This window comes from Prionailurus viverrinus, chromosome A2 (assembly GCF_022837055.1).
Source record: "Prionailurus viverrinus isolate Anna chromosome A2, UM_Priviv_1.0, whole genome shotgun sequence".
NCBI lineage: Eukaryota > Metazoa > Chordata > Mammalia > Carnivora > Felidae > Prionailurus > Prionailurus viverrinus.
In genome coordinates, this window is record NC_062562.1 from 50,459,289 (window position 1) to 50,478,248 (window position 18,960).

Consider the following 18,960-nt stretch of genomic DNA (forward strand, 5'->3'; position numbering starts at 1 on the left):
ACCAGCTTTGCATCTTCTGTCTCCCTCCCCCTGCCCCTCTGCTGGTGATGGTTCTCTTTCCCAAAAATAAACTAAAAAAAAAAAAAAAAAAAGATGCACTCTATATTTTCACAGAAGTAACTTTATTTTCGACAGTGATGCTGTTTTATATTATTGCAACTCATTTACATGTCTGCCTTAATAGAAGGCACTGGATTTTTATCTTCACATTCAATTGGTTGAGATGTTAACTTATTTGCAACTTTTTTTTCATTTCATGTATTGGTCGTTTGGAAATTATGGTTTACTGAGTTACATAAATCTCCCAAGCCCTGGTCCGGTTTATAATATCTACAAATCATATTTATATCACCACTTAGCTCATTAAAAAAAAAAAACCCCAAAAGTTCCTTTAATCATTAGGAAGATGAGAAGCTCCTGATAGTGGGTATAAGTTTTCCCAAATTCTAATTTTCACTTCAGAGTTTGAGTTTATCACTGACGAGTGCTGCCAACTGTTTTCTTTGAAAGGTACTTCTTTACACTTAAAAAAAAAAAGTGTCTGCCAGGGGCATCTGGGTGGCTCAGTCGGTTAGGCCTCTGACTTCAGCTCAGGCCACCATCTCACGCTCTGAGTTCGAGCCCCGCATCAGGCTCTGCGCTGACAGCTCAGAGCCTGGAGCCTGTTTCAGATTCTGTGTCTCCCTCTCTCTCTGACCCTCCCCCATTCATACTCTGTCTGTGTCTCAAAAATAAATAAATGTTAAAAAAAATTTAAAAAATGTCGGCCAGACAGCCAACTCTGACAGTCATTGAAGTAAAAATGCTGTGAAAAGAAAATCACTAATTCAGCCTGCAGGTCAATCACATGACCGCTTTTTCGTAAGACAACCACTGTACTTTAAACAAGAAGCTGGAGTCCTATATGCAAACTTTGTATTTCAGTACTCATACTAAGACAGGGAAGGAGGCAAACCATGAGACTCTTAAATACTGAGAACAAACTGAGGGTTGATGGGTGGTACGGGAGAGGGGAAAGTGGGTGATGGGCATTGAGGAGGGCACCTATTGGGATGAGCCCTGGGTGTTGTATGGAAACCAATTTGACAATAAATCACATATTAAAAAAAAAAGTAAAGTTCCATACTCAAGACCCATACAAAATAATTTTACTGTTTTCACAGGAAAACTGAAACTGCCGCCACCCCTTCCCCTTCCAATGCATGGCAGTCAATACTATAGTTTGATGCCACTGCCTTGATTAATGCCGAGATGCAGGCAGCTTGACCAACTTTTGCTTTTTCACTGTTAGTGAAAATATCAGGATAAACCAGAGGATTTTAAAGAGTTGTTAAAGGGATGCCTGGCTGGCTCAGTCAATAGAGGATACAAGTTTTCATCTCAGGGTTTGTGAGCTCGAGCCCCACACTGGTGTAGAGATTACTAAATAAAATAAATAAAATAATTAAATTACTCAACACTTCAGCTGGTTCAGGACATGTTGGGTTTGTTGCCAAGCTTTGATAGAATAGTCTCTGACTAGCTGATGCAAGACAAATACATGCAAAATAACAAGCCCAGCCATGTTTGTCAGGCTTAAATATACTTCTACAGGCGAGGTATTAACCCAGACTTCAAGTCTGCAACACGGTGTTTAACATGACCAGGTACTGTTGAAAAAAATGGCACTGCCGTGATTTTTACTTTTCAACCAGCAGACAATCAGGAATGTCAACTGTGTATATGGCTCTTTGTAAAGTTTCTCAGCTATTGTGCAATGTTTCTCCAGCCCATGTAATACAGTAATTCATCCTTTAAGGTATTTCTGTCACTTTTTTTTAGTTTCTTTGCAGTTGATTCTTCCTATGGGAACTCTGCAATATATTACTGTTTAATCTTTTTCCATTTTTAGACATAGATGTTGGGTGTGGGTTGAACAAGTAGTCTTACAATTTTTTAAACCCAGTGACCCATTCTTTTTTCAACGTTTTTTTTTTTTTTTTTTTTAAATTTATTTTTGGGACAGAGAGAGACAGAGCATGAACGGGGGAGGGGCAGAGAGAGAGGGAGACACAGAATCGGAAACAGGCTCCAGGCTCCGAGCCATCAGCCCAGAGCCTGACGCGGGGCTCGAACACACCGACTGCGAGATCGTGACCTGGCTGAAGTCGGACGCTTTACCGACTGTGCCACCCAGGTGCCCCGGTGACCCATTCTTTAAAAAATACAGGGGTGCTGGGTGACTCAGTCGGTTAAGCATCTGACTCTTCATCTTGGCTCAGGTCATCATCTTGCAGTTCGTGTAGGGCTCTGTGCTGACAGTGTGGAGCCTGCTTGGGATTCTCTTTCCCCTCTGTGACACTCCCACACTTGCACACGTGCTCTCTCAAAAAAAAAAAAAAAAATATATATATATATATATATATGTACATATAATTAGTTTTAGAATAAAGTTACTCTTAAAAAGTTGTATTTAGATATAAAAATTTAGGAGTTTTAAGGAAATATTTAAAACATTGCAGCAACAGAAAGTACTTACATTTATGCTTAGGCAAAACGAAAATTACAGGATTTCAAAATAACAATTGCACAATACTGGGGGTTGCTGGGATTGTAGAAGGTATAACCTAAAAACTAATTTCTAGAAATGTAAATATTCACACCCTAAATACACCGCCTTAAGAAATTCTAGATAATTCAATATATATAGCACCCTTTGATTAGTATCAGTGAGGTCATCACACATTGTATAACCCCTGCACACTTGTGAGAATGAGCTAAAAAGGTAAATAACATCATCTCAGTATTAGGAAAGTTTTGACCCTGAAGGCCTCTTTACGCAACAAGGACACAGCCGGAAAAAAGCACTGTCCTGTCCTCAAGGAGCAATCTAAAAAGGTGGGGGAAAACTCAAATCACACAATTAGTAACTTAATTATAATGGTCAGAAGTGCTGTGACAACATTCAAGTGAGAGACCCAATGTAGCAGAGCTGAGGGCACCAAGGTAGGCTTCCTTGAGAAGTGTGCTGAGACAGTTCTCAGCAATTGACATGGTCAGTTATTGAGTCCTTTCGCTTCTTTCCATTTTGATTGCCATCACTCTACACCAAATCACCCCATACCTCATGTCTGAACTACTGCAAAAGAACTTCAAATTTCTCCATCCCTGGAACCCATCTGGTATCCTGTAGTCAGATTAATTTCCTAAAAGACTGTTTCCAATAGAGAAAGGTAGTACCATACACTGATAAGGAATACTAAGCAAATCAGACCAGTTTGAATCTAGAATCCCTGGCCCTTAACAGATTAAGGTTTTTCAACCTCAAGGAGTTCTAGTTTTCTACTCTGGAAGATGGGATTTTATGTATGAGGACCACACTAAATACACTGGCAGTTTAGCACACTATGTGTTACAGAAGTGGCATTCCATGATTATTCATTTTTTCTAACCCAACTATTTACATTAGCCTTTGCCTATAGCAGGCACTAGAACCATGTTGTCATTATTTATTATAGTAAATAGTTTGGGAAGAGATTTTTAACCAAAGGTCAGGAAAAAGAGGAAAGGTTATGAAGAATGTTGACTGATTTGACCAGAATCCATACCCTAGAGGTGGGGTTAGGTTAGTTGGCTAGTAAAATAATCAATTCTATAAACATAATCTGAAAATATGTTACTGCTGTCAACAGGAAGATCCAATATTAAACATGTTTTAAAAAAACCCAAAAACTAAAAAACAGGATGACTAAGTGCCAGGGCAAATTGGTAAAAATCGGTGTTAACTGTGAACTCTAGGCAAAAACCTGGAAAGCAAGATTATTAAATGTAATCATGACTATGAGATACAATCAAAGAGGCAGAAATAGCCTCTGTAATCACCAAGAAGGTATATACCATGATATCAGGATACTCAGGTTCAACCCTGGCTTGGATAAAATAAACCTCAATGTTTAATTCCATGCTACTAACAGCTCTCTAATAATCCAGTTTCTTACCCACTCCATCAAGAATGGGGAGTCATGGATAAGGAAAAAAAAGTCTTCTGAAATATGTCCTCCAGCATAAAGTAGTATGCCAGTAGGTAAAATAACAAAAAATTCCCAGCCTGCCAAAGTGCTCTACATAAGATTGGCCTAAAAATAGTCAAAGTAGTCTTATCCTTGTGATGCTGATCCCTATCAAATTCTGGATTAAGAGTTGCAAAGCATAATGATACCAAACCTCCTCTTTGCATAAAAAATACATGGCAGGAACATTATGTGGCTCAAATTTTGCCAATCTAAAAAAATGTAAAAAGCCTTTACAAAACCTTCTACTTTCTCAAAATAAGAAGTGTTCAATATACTTTTGTCCTAGAAGCATAAGAAACAATATGGCTTGGGGTCATATACGGTGGCTCAGTCAGTTGAGCATCCAACTCTTGATTTTGGCTCAGGTGGTGATCCCAGGGTTGTGGGATCAAGCCCCAAGCACTGCATCAGGCTTCGTGCTGAAAGTGGAGCCTAAGATTCTCTCTTCCTCTGCCCCTCTCTCCTGATCACATGCTCTGTAAAAAAACAAAAACAAAAAACACAGAACATGGCTCTATTACAAAAGGAGATAGATAGCTGGTTTATTAAAAAATAAAGCCAAAGGAAGTGAAGCACAGGAAGAGGATAAGTGCAATGGTTTATACAGGAAACCCAAGGAAGAGCTCAACAGTGGACAGATGCATTCAGAGACCATGATGCAGTAGTCCCTTCTATAAATAGAATGAGACTTGGGTTAAGTATGACCCTAAAATTTCTCCATAAAAGGAGACATGTGCCTGTGTTTTGTAGACTTTGCTATTATTTGAAAACCAATTTCACATATAAATTAATAAAACCAACATTTATTAAGTACCCAGCTCTGTGTTCAGTCATTGGGGAATCAAAAATAAGTCCCTGAGGAATGCACTTAGTGGGAAAACAGACAAGAAAGGCAATACTATGTTTTTTAAAAATGTATTTGGAATATTTAGTATCTGTTTCACAAAAAAAACACAATCTGACCTGCAAGTTTCCAAAATTTATTAAACATCAGTACTCATTGTCTCAACATGTTTTTCCATTCATTCAGTTTTTTGAAAGGGAAAAAAAAGTTGAGGGAAAAAATTACAAAGTAAAGAACACACAAAATATTAGAGGTCTCTCTGAAACTGTAACCATTTTTGTCAGATATATAGGTGTACTATAGCCCAGGGGCTGTATTTCCAGTGTGGTCCCTGAGTCTCCAATATCAGAAGCAAATAAGGAACTTGATACAGAATTCCAGTGCCTCCCACCTCTCTGCCTTAACTGGATTCAGAATCTTTGGGTATGGGACTGGAAGTCTGCACTGAACAGTAACTGGTGTGCACTGACCGGTTTTAAGATTCCCATCCTAAGGGTCTTATAAGTGTAAGAAATTTTAAGTAAAAAAATTGTCATTTACAACATGTTATATTAGCAGATAAATCAAATATTTTGGTGTTAGGATATATCTATTAATTTACACTTTATCAGGATGAAACTTGCATATGACAGGCATATGACACTTAGGCCCTGGCCTCCTCTGATGAAGTTTCTCCAAAAACGAAACCTTATAGGACTGAAATTTAGGCCTGGTTTCATTGGCATCAGATATAGTCCCTATTCCTAGCTAAACTTCTGTCACTATTATGGTTTAATGAAATCCCACTTTCCTAAAATTCATTACGCATTGGTTTTTGAAATCCAAACTAGTCAACGCCTGCTTTGCTTTCTCAACATACTGTTGTCCAAGGCAGGTTTAAAGTAACGGCTTGTTGAATTTGGCTCTCAGCTAAGTACAGCTAAAGTATACAGATAAAGGTAAAACAAGCAGGGAAGATAAAAATAAACTAAATAGGCCAACTTTTGCTTCCTTAGTGCTCAGCATGAAGAGAAAGTTATCAACATTCACATTAAGTATTCAGCAACCCACAACACAAGTTTGTGGCTACAGCTACAATTTATACTGTGGCAATTTAAATTACATAAAGTTGAAAATTCAGTTCTTTAGTCACACTAGCCACATTTCCAGTGCAACAGTAATACAGAGTTAGTGGCTACTACATTGGTTGGCAAAAAGGCAGAACATTCCCATCCCTGCAGAAGATTCTATTGGACAGTACTAATCTAGAGCACTAGCAAGCTTACAAACTATTCAGAGATCAATAACCTATCAAACCTTATAAAGACATCTACATGTCACCCATTCCATTTTTCTTAGGATTGGCAAGGCATCAAGGCACATTCTAGCAGCTTAGTGGTACAAGACTCAACAAGAACCTGTGCCCTCAAGAAGCTCTGAATAGTTAAGAGAATTTAAACAAGCAATAACAACCTGAGAAATGCTGATTCAACCTGCTGAGATCAGGAGAAAAGCACTGCTAACCTTTCTTTAGAGGTGTTTGGCTTATAGGATGATAGATCACAGAAGTCAAGATCATAGAGGAGAGGGTATTTGAAAAGTAAGGAGCGCCGAGGGCACTGTTCCAGAAGGAACCAGCCTACAAAGAGGTATGACAACGTCACTATGATTTGGGTAAACGATCAGTCCAGAATGACTCGAGAGGTCTATGTAGAAAACTGTAGCAAATGAAAAAGTTGTTGAGAAAAGCCAATTGAGGGACCTTGTACATCGCGTTCATGTTGATGAATTCATAATTCATCCTGTGAGTAGTCAGAAGCCAGTTAAGAGTTGCATCAGTCATTATTGGCTCTACCTCTATGTTAGGACAATTGTCCCAACAACACAGAAGATGCTACCGGGAGGCAGAGACACCAGTTTGGAAGCTATCAACATTAAGGCAATCAAGCCCAGTTACTAACTGATAAGAAAAGAAATAAAGATGGATTAAGAGACATTCAAAGGAGGTAAAAGGGAGATATTGCGGAACCTCATATCCAATTCCCAGTAAGGCAGTAGTCAAGGTCATCTGGACTGTGAAGAGGATCAAGGAGTAGAATCCTAGTTGAGGACAAAGATAAAATGTAAAACAAGGTAAACATTCCAGAAAATCCATAAAGGAGGAATAAATGATTTGCTGGGTAAGAGTGAGGCCTCTGCTCAAACTGTGTAGCCTTAATTGGTGGTACATCCAATCTGTCTGGTTTCACAACTCACCTGGCTGCAAAAAACAGGACAGGAGAAAGCCAATGTTATGTCTGGGGGCTGAAAGAGCAAGTACAACAAATACAAAATAGTCTCAAAGTAGGAGTGTGAATTGCTAAGGTCCTTAACCCTAGGGATGCAAGGGAAGGGGTCTTAAATATTTAAGATTACTATTTAATCTAAAACGCTCTATTTCGGTGGTGTAAGCAAGGCCTTCAAAGGGGGTAAAAACCTCTGATGGTCATGCCTTTAATCTATCTCCTTTTATCTACAGGAAAAATACTACAAAAAGGATCTTGAAGTTGTTAATAACACGCAGTTTTGCTGCATAAAATCAGCCCAAGGTGAACGCCTGGACTCCCATTTCCCTCCTCCACCCCTATTAAAATTACTTTGTGACACAAACTCAAATCTGTGGGAAGAGAGAAATCTTACACCTGCTCAATCTCCCTGCAGGACAACGCCCAGGAACCAGGTGAAGCCTGGGCAAGAGTCCCGCCCACAATCGAGAAGCAGCGACTTGACATGGAGGCTATGACGAGATCGCGGGGGAGGGAGGGATTCTTCTAGGCCCAGGGCGGTCCTTAGGAGACAGGAGGCAGCAAAGAACTCCCATAAAGGTATTGCAGCACTCCCCTCCCCCTACCGAGAAGGGTGCGGCCTTCACTCCGCCTCCTCCACTGCAGATCCCTCAGGATTGCAGCTCGCGCCGATTTTTGGAGAACACGCACCTCCCTCCCACAAACCAGCAAGACTGACCCCCGCTCCTTTCCCCCACCCCCGCGAGTCCGAGAGCAGATCCGGCTTGTCTCGTCCTTAAGGTGGCGGGCGCCCGGGGCGGAGCCGCGGTCGCCGCCACCCAGAAGCCTCAACCCAGCAGCCCGCCTCCGCCTCCAGCGCGCGCTTCCTGCCACGTTGCGCAGGGGCGCAGAGCCAGACACTGCGGTGCTGGGCCTTGGGAAGGACCGTACCAACGACCGCCTCCCCGCCACCCCTACCGAACCGCTCAGTGGTTTCGCTCATTTGGGACCCGAGCCAATGGCAAGGGGCCGTTCCCCGGGCTTCAGTAACCAATCAGATGCCGAAGCCTAGCAGGCGGCGGGTAAACCGACTCCTTCCAAGGAAGGGGCGGGTGGCCAGACGCCCGCGCGGGAGGCACTTTCCCTGACACCCCCCCCCACCGCGGGAGGTCGACCGCGCCCGCTCCTCCAGCCCTCTCCCCACCCCAACTACCTACCCATCCCACCCAGGGAGCAACGCGAGAGTCCCCAAGCGGCTGCGCACTCTCGAGGCTGTAACTGACAGGCGCTTTACTCCAACCAAAACACGCCATTTGTGTTTTCACACACGGCGGGAGGAAAAGCGGCCAATCAGTGACAAGAGGTGAGCCGGAAGCGCTCCTCCCTCTGCAGGAGCAATGGCTCCATCCGGATTCGAGCCTTTTCCGCTCTTCTCCCTCCCCCTCCGGTTGCCGCAGGGCGGGCCGCACTCCTGCCTGCCTCTGACCACCTCTTTCCCTTCCAGCTTAACAAACGTTATATTCCCGACTTCCCGAGGGGGAAGGCAAACCCCATCTATCGGCCAGACCGCCTCAAGCCACCCATCTCCCCCAATCCACCGGACCCCCCCCTCCCACCAGAGTCCCGCTCCCCTACCTAGCCGAGGCTCTCTGAGGAGCCGGAGCCCCAGAGCACAGCCTCTTCTCTAGGCGGCCCCGGCGGCTTCCGCTGATTGGCGGCGAGCTGGCCAATGGATGCGGGGCAGTGGGCGGAGAGGCCAATGGCGCGGCGGGAGGGGGCGTGTCCCGGGTGCCCCTGGCGCCGGCGCTGGGAATCCCCGTGCGGTCAGTGGCGTTTCCGCTCGGGCAGCGGGCTGAGTGAGCTGCCGCCGCCGCCGCCGCCGCCGCCGGGGGAGGGGCGGCCGCCGCCCGCCTGCGCTGAGAGACTCACGCAGCCCCAGTCCCGCCAGTCCGCCAACACTGTAGTGCCGGCCCCCCCCTCCTTCCCTGGCCCTTCCCCCTCCCCGCCTTTGGCTCGCTCCGCCTTTCTGCCCCCCACCCCCACTTCACGGGCACGGGCCATTCCCGGCCAGGAAACGCCGTGGCGCCGCGTTGGGCCTAACTCGAATCCTGCTGCCTCCCGGGAGTGCTGTGCGCCGCAGCCCGGGCCCAGGCCCCGGCAGCGCCTGGGACAAGGTAAGGGTCCGACAGAAAAGAGAGACCTACCCTCACGACCGGGCCCTGGGGGAGGGAAGGGTCACCTCCTCCGTCTCCCCGCGCTCGCTCTCGGGACGTGGGCCTGGCCCTCCCCAGGCTCTTAGTAGGAGGATGCTGCCCCTTCTCATCCCTCTCGCCGCCCCACACACACCGTTGCACCCTTCTTTCTCAGAGGTAGAGTCCCCCTCCGTAATCTAGTCGACCCCACTATCCTTTTCATGCCTTTCCTGGGTCAGGACGCTTCCCCTCCCCCACGCCTCTTCACCCCTTTTCCTGGGAACTGCCTACTCCACGTTTACCTTTTACTTAAGGATAGGCCTCTCCCTGCCCTCTTCTAAAAATGCACAGGCATACTTTTTTTTTCTCTCTCCCCTAACCCCCGCCCCCACCCCCTTTCGCGCGGCCTTGTGACAACTCTGATCTCTGGGGGAGGGGGAGCCTTAATCCCCCCCCCTCCGTAATGTTCCTGGACGCCTTCACTATCGTTCTCGTGTCCCCATCTCAGATGATTGCTTCTTTTCCCACACTAAAGACGTTACCTTCGCCACCCCCACTTCACATTCTTGGGCTCTCAGTGGCGTATGCCCCAGTATCTGAGATAGCCTCGTTGAATTTGTAGGGTTCAGGCTTGGAGTTGAGCCAGATTGTGTCGTTTTTCCTGCCTTGGGCGTGGAGAGCGATCATTTGAGAACGTCTTGAAAAGCAGAAAAATTCCCCTTTATGAATTCCGTTTACCTCTGCGTGGAAGCCAGTGATGTGAGGTGAATGGTGGTGAGAAAAAGCCCTGGTTTTTTAAGTAGGTGAATCGCGTGAGAGGGAAAGTTGAACTGTTGGGAAAGCCCCTTCTATGCTAATTTATTCTATAGGGCGCCTTTGCTCGTCTCACTTCTTAGGAATAACTGGTCTTTCCCTTGGATACTGATGCTGCAGCCAGCTCTGCTGGTCTGGGTCAGGGGTGCGTGTATGACCTGCGTTTTCTGCTTTCTCATGTTACTTGTGCAATGTGTTCACCAGTAACTCATTTCTTACCCAGAGCTCAGGGTTCCATTGGGCTTTGTCTGTACTTTAGTTCATTTCTCCAATTTACCCCGTGGTCATGGTGCTGAAAGAATCCCCAGGTTCTCTGCTAATTTCCTTTATAACTTGACTAGGCAAGTTGCTTTTAAATGACATATTTGTGATCAAGGTCATATTTACATTATTTTGTTGGGCAGATGTTGCAAGGCTATACTTTTGATTTGGGAGGATCCACTTGAGTGTTGAGAGATTTTTCAGGAGAATGTGTATCTCCAATTTGGGAAAATTTCTTGGTGGTTAATTTTATGTTATTGATGTTTTTAGGTCACTCAGAAAAGTTGTAAGTGGTAATTTTAGATGTGTGGAATCTGAGCTAGGACTAAAGCAAGAATATTCACATAATCAGAGGTTTTGGGGCCTCTTGGAAGGCACAGGACAATTTTTTTTATATTGGATTTCTTCCAGTTTTCTCAAGAGGATCATTAGTTTTCTTCTCTAGCCCAAAATTCTGGCCCGTTATGGGATTAGAGTCTTTAAGGGTTACTCTGTCATTATGTATAGAAAAATGAATTATGCCCTTCGATAGGACAAGACACAAGGCTCTACCTCTAGCTGCAAATTTAAATTTGACTATAAAGAGTGAAAATTGACCTTTTAAAGATGAAAAGTTAATCTTCATTCCTAGATTGCTGGCTTAATTTAAAAATAGATATTTAGAATTTATTTGGTAAATTTTGATTTTTTTAAATAAAAAGGTCTTAGTTTAAAAGGGTGACTTTAGGACTGTTTGTTTCTAAAAGCATAATTCCAGCCCTTCTGGCATGGAGCACTGGTCCAAAAAAAAGAAAAAAGAGTGTGTAAGGAGTGGGGGTGGGGTGAGGAGAAGGTTGTTCCTTTGGGTTGGATCACAGGGGTGAGTATACAAGGCAGCAGCAGCTGCTGGCTCTGGAGCTCTGGTTGCTACGTGAGAAGCTTGAGTAGTGCTGGCTGCTGTCTCCAGGGAAGGACAGCAGTGCAGCGTCCATTAATGCTGTTGGCTGCAGGGAGCTGCACTTAGGCGATGGCTGCTTCAGGACTAAGAAGAAACCTTGCTTTCCTGGGAATTTTCACTGCTGAGCTGGTTTGCATTTTATTGGTGGGGAGATGAGAGTTAGCAATTCATAACCTTTTACCCATTTATGGATATCAGCATCTGGAAACTGGATCATAGTTAAAGATCCTTCTTATTTTTGTTTTTTGTGGGTTTTTTTTGTTGTTGTTGTTTGTCAGATTTTTGGTGTTTATCTGGGGATTTGTGCTTGCATAGGTCTGAAAGTTCTATTAGTTTTAATTTTTGAATCCCTTTATAGCCAAAGTTAATAAGAATTTAAGGATCTTTCTGAGAACCAGAATGGGGAAAATCAGTTCTTTTTTCTGCAACTGACATGTTTCCTCCATCTCTTTAATTACTGAATTTTGATATTTTATTGTTTGTGTGTTTCCTTCCTTCCCTCAAGTTGTTAGGCCACATTTACCTCATTAAATAGATGTTTTGCTAAACATATTACTACATTTGGAATTGTAAACTCTAAGAAGAACTACTCTTTTTGGAATGATTTCTAAATATAAATTTCAGAAGTATTTTCTTAATTTCTGTATTAGTATAGACTTCTCCAGATTAGATTATTTCTTTGGCGTTTGACCTAAAATATTGATTCATTATATATATGTTGGATATAGTCTTCTAAGATCACAAGGATGTTTGTTTGGCCATGATCCATCTAAAATAAAGGATGTACCAGAAGGAATATTTAGAAATCGAGTAAGTCTAGAGTACAGGATACCTGAGAAGATAGCCTCTGAGCCCCTTATGTGGTCTCTCCCTCCACAGCTCCTGCACATTAGGCAGATCTCTGATTAGGCAGAACAGTTTGTTGAGTATGGAAGTACTTGAAGGAGAACCATCACTCAGATATACCACCACTAATACAGTATTTAACAGATACCCATGTGTTTTCTTCCCCCACACCCCCAAGACTCTTGCCTCCTATTTTTTTTCCCTTAGAATTTTGATATTTTCAGTCTTGTGTTCATGTACTTAAATCCCACAGTCATCTATAATGTGTAATATGACTCTGGCATTTGTGGCAGGGAATTAAAAAGAATGGAAATGAATTTTGTCATTCACAAATATGGCTTGCATTGTCTCTCAATGATACAAACAGACTAATGAAACAGAACCTTAATGAATAATATTTTAGGTGGTTCTATTTTTATTAGTATCACATATAAAAGATCCCATATCAAATAAAGATGGTTTCACTCATACTGGTTGTTTAACATAGCTTAGATATAAATATGTCTTTTAGTTTACATAGTATGAAAGTTACCTTGTAAAATAATTGCTTTTTCAGTTGTATATCCTATTGTTTAGAACCCTTTGTGGTCTTGATGTAATCATTTTCTGGAAGATCATAGAAACCCTTTTCATAGGATTTATTTAACCAGTATGCTTGAGAATTTTTATATCTTCTACTCTTTTGTGTCTGGGATCTTACATCCTTTCTGAACTTGTTCTGGCCTTTCTGGGGGAGAGTTGCCATTTCATTTTTTTATTTTCGATGGAAAATAATATAGTGCAAAATAGAGATATGTAGACAACCACTTTTACTTTATCCTCTTTGTATTGAAATAACTTATGAAACGAGACAGTAGTTAACAAGTCGTAAATTGGATGCATCTTATTGAAAATTGGATTATGATCTAGAATAAAATTTTCTTCTAACTTCTGGTTCAGCTCTGGTGATTTGTCAATTTAATTTGAAACTAGAAGGCCTAGTAGTGAATTTGATTTATAAAAATTGTTTCAGGTGTTGGAAACTAAAACTTCTTGATAGGAATATTTTCTTTATGACAAACAAAACTTACTCTGAACTCTGTAAAATCTGTGAGATAATGTATATTTAGTAATACAGCTGGTGGTTATTTGTAATTTGGTTAAAAACATCTTTTCAGAGGCACTCCGTAGAAAGTAAGTGTAATGCATCTGTGATAGACAAGGATTGTTACCATTCCTTACTGTGAAAAATTCCAAAATATGTAGTGAAATGACATTTTTAACCTTTCACTTGCTTCAGTGATTGATTTCTCTTCTGGTGAAGATTCAGAGAAATTGATGAAAGATGGAATACCATTTCTTTGATTTATCAATACATATTTTGTTAAGTCATTTAGTCTTATGAAAAGTGTCCTATTTTATATTCAGTTCTATAAATGTTACCCAGGAATGGTGTGTGTGTGTTGGGGGGTTGCTGTTAGAAAGCATCACTTTAGAAAAAGCTTTTAACACTTTATAAAGGAAACCATGAGAGATAATAAAGAAACAATGACGCTAAATCTCAGCCTACTGTATAGGAACCTTCACTGAACAAGGAATTTGTAATCCTATCCTGTCTCACTCAGTTTTTCCATCGTATTGATTTTGTTTGTTGAATACCGCAGGGAAAGATGTAAGGGTCACATTAAGTATATTTGGTATAAATACAGGAAAAAAGGAATTTTCTGCTTATTGGAATAATATCTTTGTATTTTTAAACACTAAGCTTATTGGTCAGTTTTGCCTTATGTACTTGAGTGTTGGTTTGGTCTGACTGCTTTCTCTTCTGAGCTTTTCTGTCTTCCTTGTAGTCTGAGAATTCTCAGAGTTTTGATGGCAAATTGAAGTAGTAAGAATTATTTCCTTACCTATGTTAGTTTTGTACACCCAGAGCAGGGGATACACCTTGGCCTATGTTATGAATCATAAAATAAGCAGTGGATATGGGAATTTGTAAGAATTTGTTTCTATCTGGGGGTTCAAGTTTTTGATGTGCTACGTAATTGAGGGAAAATGCCGTATTCCTTGCTGCTCTGTTTGAAAAATAGATGGAAGCATGGGAGGAGCCTCAGACTTCTGCAGCAGGATTTGGTCTGAGTAGAAAAGGAAGATTTTTGTTTCAAATTGCCAGCTGCTTATGTCAGACTGACTCCCTTATTATGCTTTTAGCTGGCCTGTCAATATGGCCAAACAGCTAGATAAGTGCGGGGCAGGACAAAGGGCTCTTTGCACAGCGGGGAGGCAGTGTTGGTGGGGGAGGGGCAGGAGGTAGGAAAGGCAGGAGGAGGAGGAGGTTCTTTTCCCGGGGAGATTATTCTTTGGCATACAGTTAAAGAAATCATTTATAGTTCCCACTCGAGCATTGAATTTGTGCCAACTATATACTCTTAACCCCAAATTTAGTTTATCCCTGAATATCAGGTAGCGATTCATCCCCTCCTCCTAGGAAAAATAAAAAAACTAAAGCTTTGTATAGGTTAAAAGAAAATAAATCCCATGCCCACCACCCTTCTAAATACAAGTCACCTCCTGAGGAGACTGGTTCTAGAGCATCTGACAGCAGAATTTTCATTAAGAAATGGAAAAGAATATTTTATCTGTATGAAACTTCTTTATTTCAGTACACATACTGTCCTTATTTAGATTGGGATTAGGCCACAATAGGTAGAATAATTTGTTGTGCTTTGTGAAATAGTTGCATAGTGTTAGCTCCAATTTCATTTCATTTAAGTTTGTTTGTTTGTTTGTTTGTTTGTTTTTTAAGTAATCTCTACATCCAGCGTCTGACCCAGTATGGGACTCGAACTCACAACCCCGAGATCAGGAGTCCCATGTTCTACCTACTAAGCCAGCCAGGTCCCCCTGTTAGCTCCATTTTTAGATCAGTAATATGGAGCCCCTCCAGCCTTCATGTGTTGGATTGCCATCATATAAAATGCAAACTGAAGAAAGGCTACTTGTCTCATCCCTACTTCCTAGAGAACCAGATATTCCCTGGAGATTACTTCCTCCCCACCCACCCTCCTAGGTTAGGCACAACCTAGTTTGATACATTTGTGCTCAGCTCCCAGCACAATGTGGGGTGGTTGCATTCAGCTTATTAAAATCAATATGAATCACGGAGTTGGAAGAAATCTGTCATCTGGCCCTTTAAGCAAAATCACAATGAAATATTTCAAAGTTTGGGCCCCTTTGAAGTTTTCATTAAAGTATTAAACCAGTCAGTATCCTGAGAAGTATTTTTAGTTACTTTTAAAATAAATGTCAAACAAACAATACATCTAGTTCTTTAAAAAAAAAAAGTATATATTAAAGAATTGCATTCATATACAAATTAGGTAAGCAATTATTTGGATTACAAAAGGATTCTTCTTTTATAAAGAGTATATGCTGAGATTCTTTTAAATGCTTAATATAATTTAAGAGAATTTGATTTTTGGAAATAATTGGTTGGAACCCAGTTTTCCAAGGGTACATCTGTTAACTTGAATTGAGATACTACCTGTTTTGCAGTATTACTAAACTAGCCTTAAAGTGTTGCCTTCTAGCCAGACTGCAGGAGACAGTAAAGGGAACTGGAAGCTAATTTTTGCTCATGGTTTTTAGACCTTGTGGCTATTAGCAAAGAAGAAACATTTTAACTTAATCGAATAAGTAGAAAAAATGGCCGTTAGTGCACATTCTAATATTGAGCAAATCTGACCAAGTTTTGTGTCATTTTCCTCTGTAAAAAAAAAAGTGGTGTTACTTAATTTTATATTTTTATGTGTAATGGGTTTTACAATAATGATATAATATTTTGATCTGAAAAGGGAAATTTGAGTGACTAATTATCATTTCCTTTAGGTTTTTTTTTATTAGTGAACTAGCAACATTAATATGAAGTTTAGTAAGCTATGTTTTACGTATTATAAAAATTTAGGGTAGTCATCTCTTCGTAATTCACTCACATGGATTATTTCTATAGATTTGTGTGACTAAAATAGAAGCCATCTAGTTCAAACATTGGCCTCCATTCAGACCATTTTCTCCTCAGGTGCCATATTGCTAGCACTAGAGTAAACATCTTTTCACACACATGTGCATATACACACATACTACTCTTTCCAAATAATTAGAAATCTCTTCATCTTGGCTTCATCTGCTACTGTTACCTGAATCTTGCCAGGGACCTTAAAACGTTCAGGACGGGGCAAATTTTGACTCCAGAGGTTTTGAAAACTGCCTTGGTTACCCAGACAGCTAATCTGATTTTCAGTGAGACCTAGCCAGCAGTAGACAAGAATGGAGGTGAAACAGCAATGTACCTCATCTTGACTATGTAGCTGCTCCACCTTATTTCCTGCTATTATTATCCTACAGCGCCTCTCCCTAACAAAAAAGAAACTAGGACAAAGGGGGAAAACTGGGTGGGCTCTTAAGATTTTTTTTTATTATGGTTAGGTTTGTTTTTATGTTTTTGTTTTAAAATTTTTTTTAATGTTTATTTATCTCTGAGACAGAGAGAGACAGAGCACGAGTGGGGGAGGGGCAGAGAGAGAGGGAGACACCGAATCTGAAGCAGGCTCCAGGCTCTGAGCTGTCAGCACAGAGCCTGACACGGGGCTTGAACTCACAGACCGTAAGATCATGACCTGTGCTGAAGTCAGATGCTCAACCGACTGAGCCAGCCAGGCGCCCCTATGTATTTTGTTTTTAAAGAAATTTTTAAAGTTTATTTATTTTGAGAGAGAGAGAGAGTGTGTGAGCAGGGCAGGGGCAGAGAGAGGAGACAGAGAATCCCAAGCAGGCTTCAAGTGGTCAGCACCCAGAGCCGGATGTGGGGCTCGCTCACAAAACCATGAGATCATGACCTGAGCTTAAATCAAGAGTCTGGCGCTTAACTGACTGAGGCACCCACATGCCCCTGCTTATATGTATTGAAATGCAAAGTTAATTTGTCCTTTTCCTAAAAGTCAGTAGTGAAAGAGATTTCATAACTTCAGTATCTTCTACTTTATTTCTTAATAAACCATTTCATTTCAGATCCTTTGCCTTACCAAAAAAAAAAAAAAAATGTTTTTAAGCATACTTAATTTTCATTGACTGTTCACACAATCATTATTACCACCAGATGCCACCTGAAGTAATAACTTGACGAAAAGGAGAAATCTCTTCTGTGGATAATATTTGAAGTTTTATTGGGAATTACTTATTTATGTAACATAGACTTATGACAAAGGTTAAAAACTTAAACCTTGTTATATATGTTTGTCCCTCTACCTTAGTGGAAGTGAAGTTGTTTGCAATACAGATTTTTTATTCTTTAGAATTCTTTCTTCAAGCTGCATAATTTATATTCTTCAAGCTGCCTTTTTCCCACACCATCACCCAAAACAAGAGATTTTTATCATTTTTATTGTGTTCTGATACTGAGATTTTCTCCCCCCCCACCCCTTGAATATGAAGAATCAAATAAAACTCAGTAATCTAATAAATGTGTGTACTACTGAGTATAGTAAGAGGATTATTACATAACTCTTAGAGATTATGATCTGGCTAGGATGTTCTAATACCATTTTAGCATATTTTATAATGTTGACATGTTAATCTTAATGTACATGCATATGAATCTCATTGTTTGAAATTTGTACCCATTTTTTGTCATTTTATATGAGGTTGTTGTGGTGTGTTGCCCTTTCCCCGCCTCTGGACTCCTTGGTTTTTTATTCCTGTCCTGTTCCGATCTTTGGCTTATGTTGGAAAATTCTATTTCTTTCTGCCAACCTCCGTGCATGCCACAACACATACAATTTGTACTCTCACATCTCTGTGAAGGAGGATGATCTCCAGTTAATAAGCAACTGTTTGGGCATTCTCTGTATCCAAGGAAGGTTTTATTTAAGTGGAAGGACCTGTTGGCACTTAGATTGCCTCTGCATTTATGCTACCTTTTCCTTTATTAATGTAGCCTTGTTGAAAGTTGACTTGTTTTATAAGAGAAACCAGACAGAAAGGAAAGAGACATAGTTAGATATGTTTAATTTAAAAAACACTTGTTTTTTAAAATAAATGTTTATTATGATAACATTTGAGTTAGAATCTAAAGGGCACTTTTAAAACTTTAGTTCTAAAGACAAAAGAGTTTAACCTCCTAAAATAGAACAAAGAATAGTGTTTTTGAGGCAATATGATTGATTGCATGCTGAATGTAGCATGAGATTCTTGTATGAATGTGTAAATTTTTTTTCAAATTCTGTGGTGCAAATTAGTGTAACCACACAAATTGTCTTTATGCCTGAAAAATATTAGATGGAATGACTTTTTAAAAATAAAGTAACAGGTTTGAAGAAAATGTGGAAGCAAGTCCAAAATTTTTGAAGTCCCTTTTTACTGATTTTTGTTCTTACTAGACACATTTAGTTTTATTTATGGCAATTAGAACTTAATTGTCATAGCCTAGTAATAGAACAAAATAAGGGTAGGTTGACATGGTGTAGGATGTGTCTCATTTTAGGATGAGGCTAAAATTGTTCCGCATTGTTCTGTATTTTCATATTTAGGCTACTTTTATTGAAAAAGTTTATGTAGTATTTTATTTTATTTTATTTTTTTTTTTTTTCAACGTTTATTTATTTTTGGGACAGAGAGAGACAGAGCATGAACGGGGGAGGGTCAGAGAGAGAGGGAGACACAGAATCTGAAACAGGCTCCAGGCTCTGAGCCATCAGCCCAGAGCCCGACGCGGGGCTCGAACTCCCGGACCGCGAGATCG

General features: G+C 40.9%; 1 protein-coding gene and 1 long non-coding RNA gene across 16 annotated transcripts in view; one reads left to right on the forward strand and one right to left on the reverse strand.

Annotated features, from left to right (window-relative positions):
- Window positions 1-8,311, reverse strand: part of LOC125156764 (uncharacterized) — a 28,702-nt gene extending 20,391 nt beyond the window's left edge. Inside the window, exon 1 of the long non-coding RNA XR_007148762.1 lies at window positions 7,152-8,311. This is a non-coding gene — a long non-coding RNA (uncharacterized LOC125156764). The remainder of the gene's footprint in view (window positions 1-7,151) is intronic.
- Window positions 8,312-8,972: 661 nt separating this feature from the next.
- SETD5 (SET domain containing 5) overlaps window positions 8,973-18,960 on the forward strand; it is a 79,781-nt gene continuing 69,793 nt past the window's right edge. For all 15 annotated transcript variants that reach the window (XM_047830477.1, XM_047830468.1, XM_047830533.1 and 12 more), the window contains exon 1: window positions 8,973-9,313. The gene's annotated coding sequence lies outside the window, so the exon portion shown is untranslated. The remainder of the gene's footprint in view (window positions 9,314-18,960) is intronic.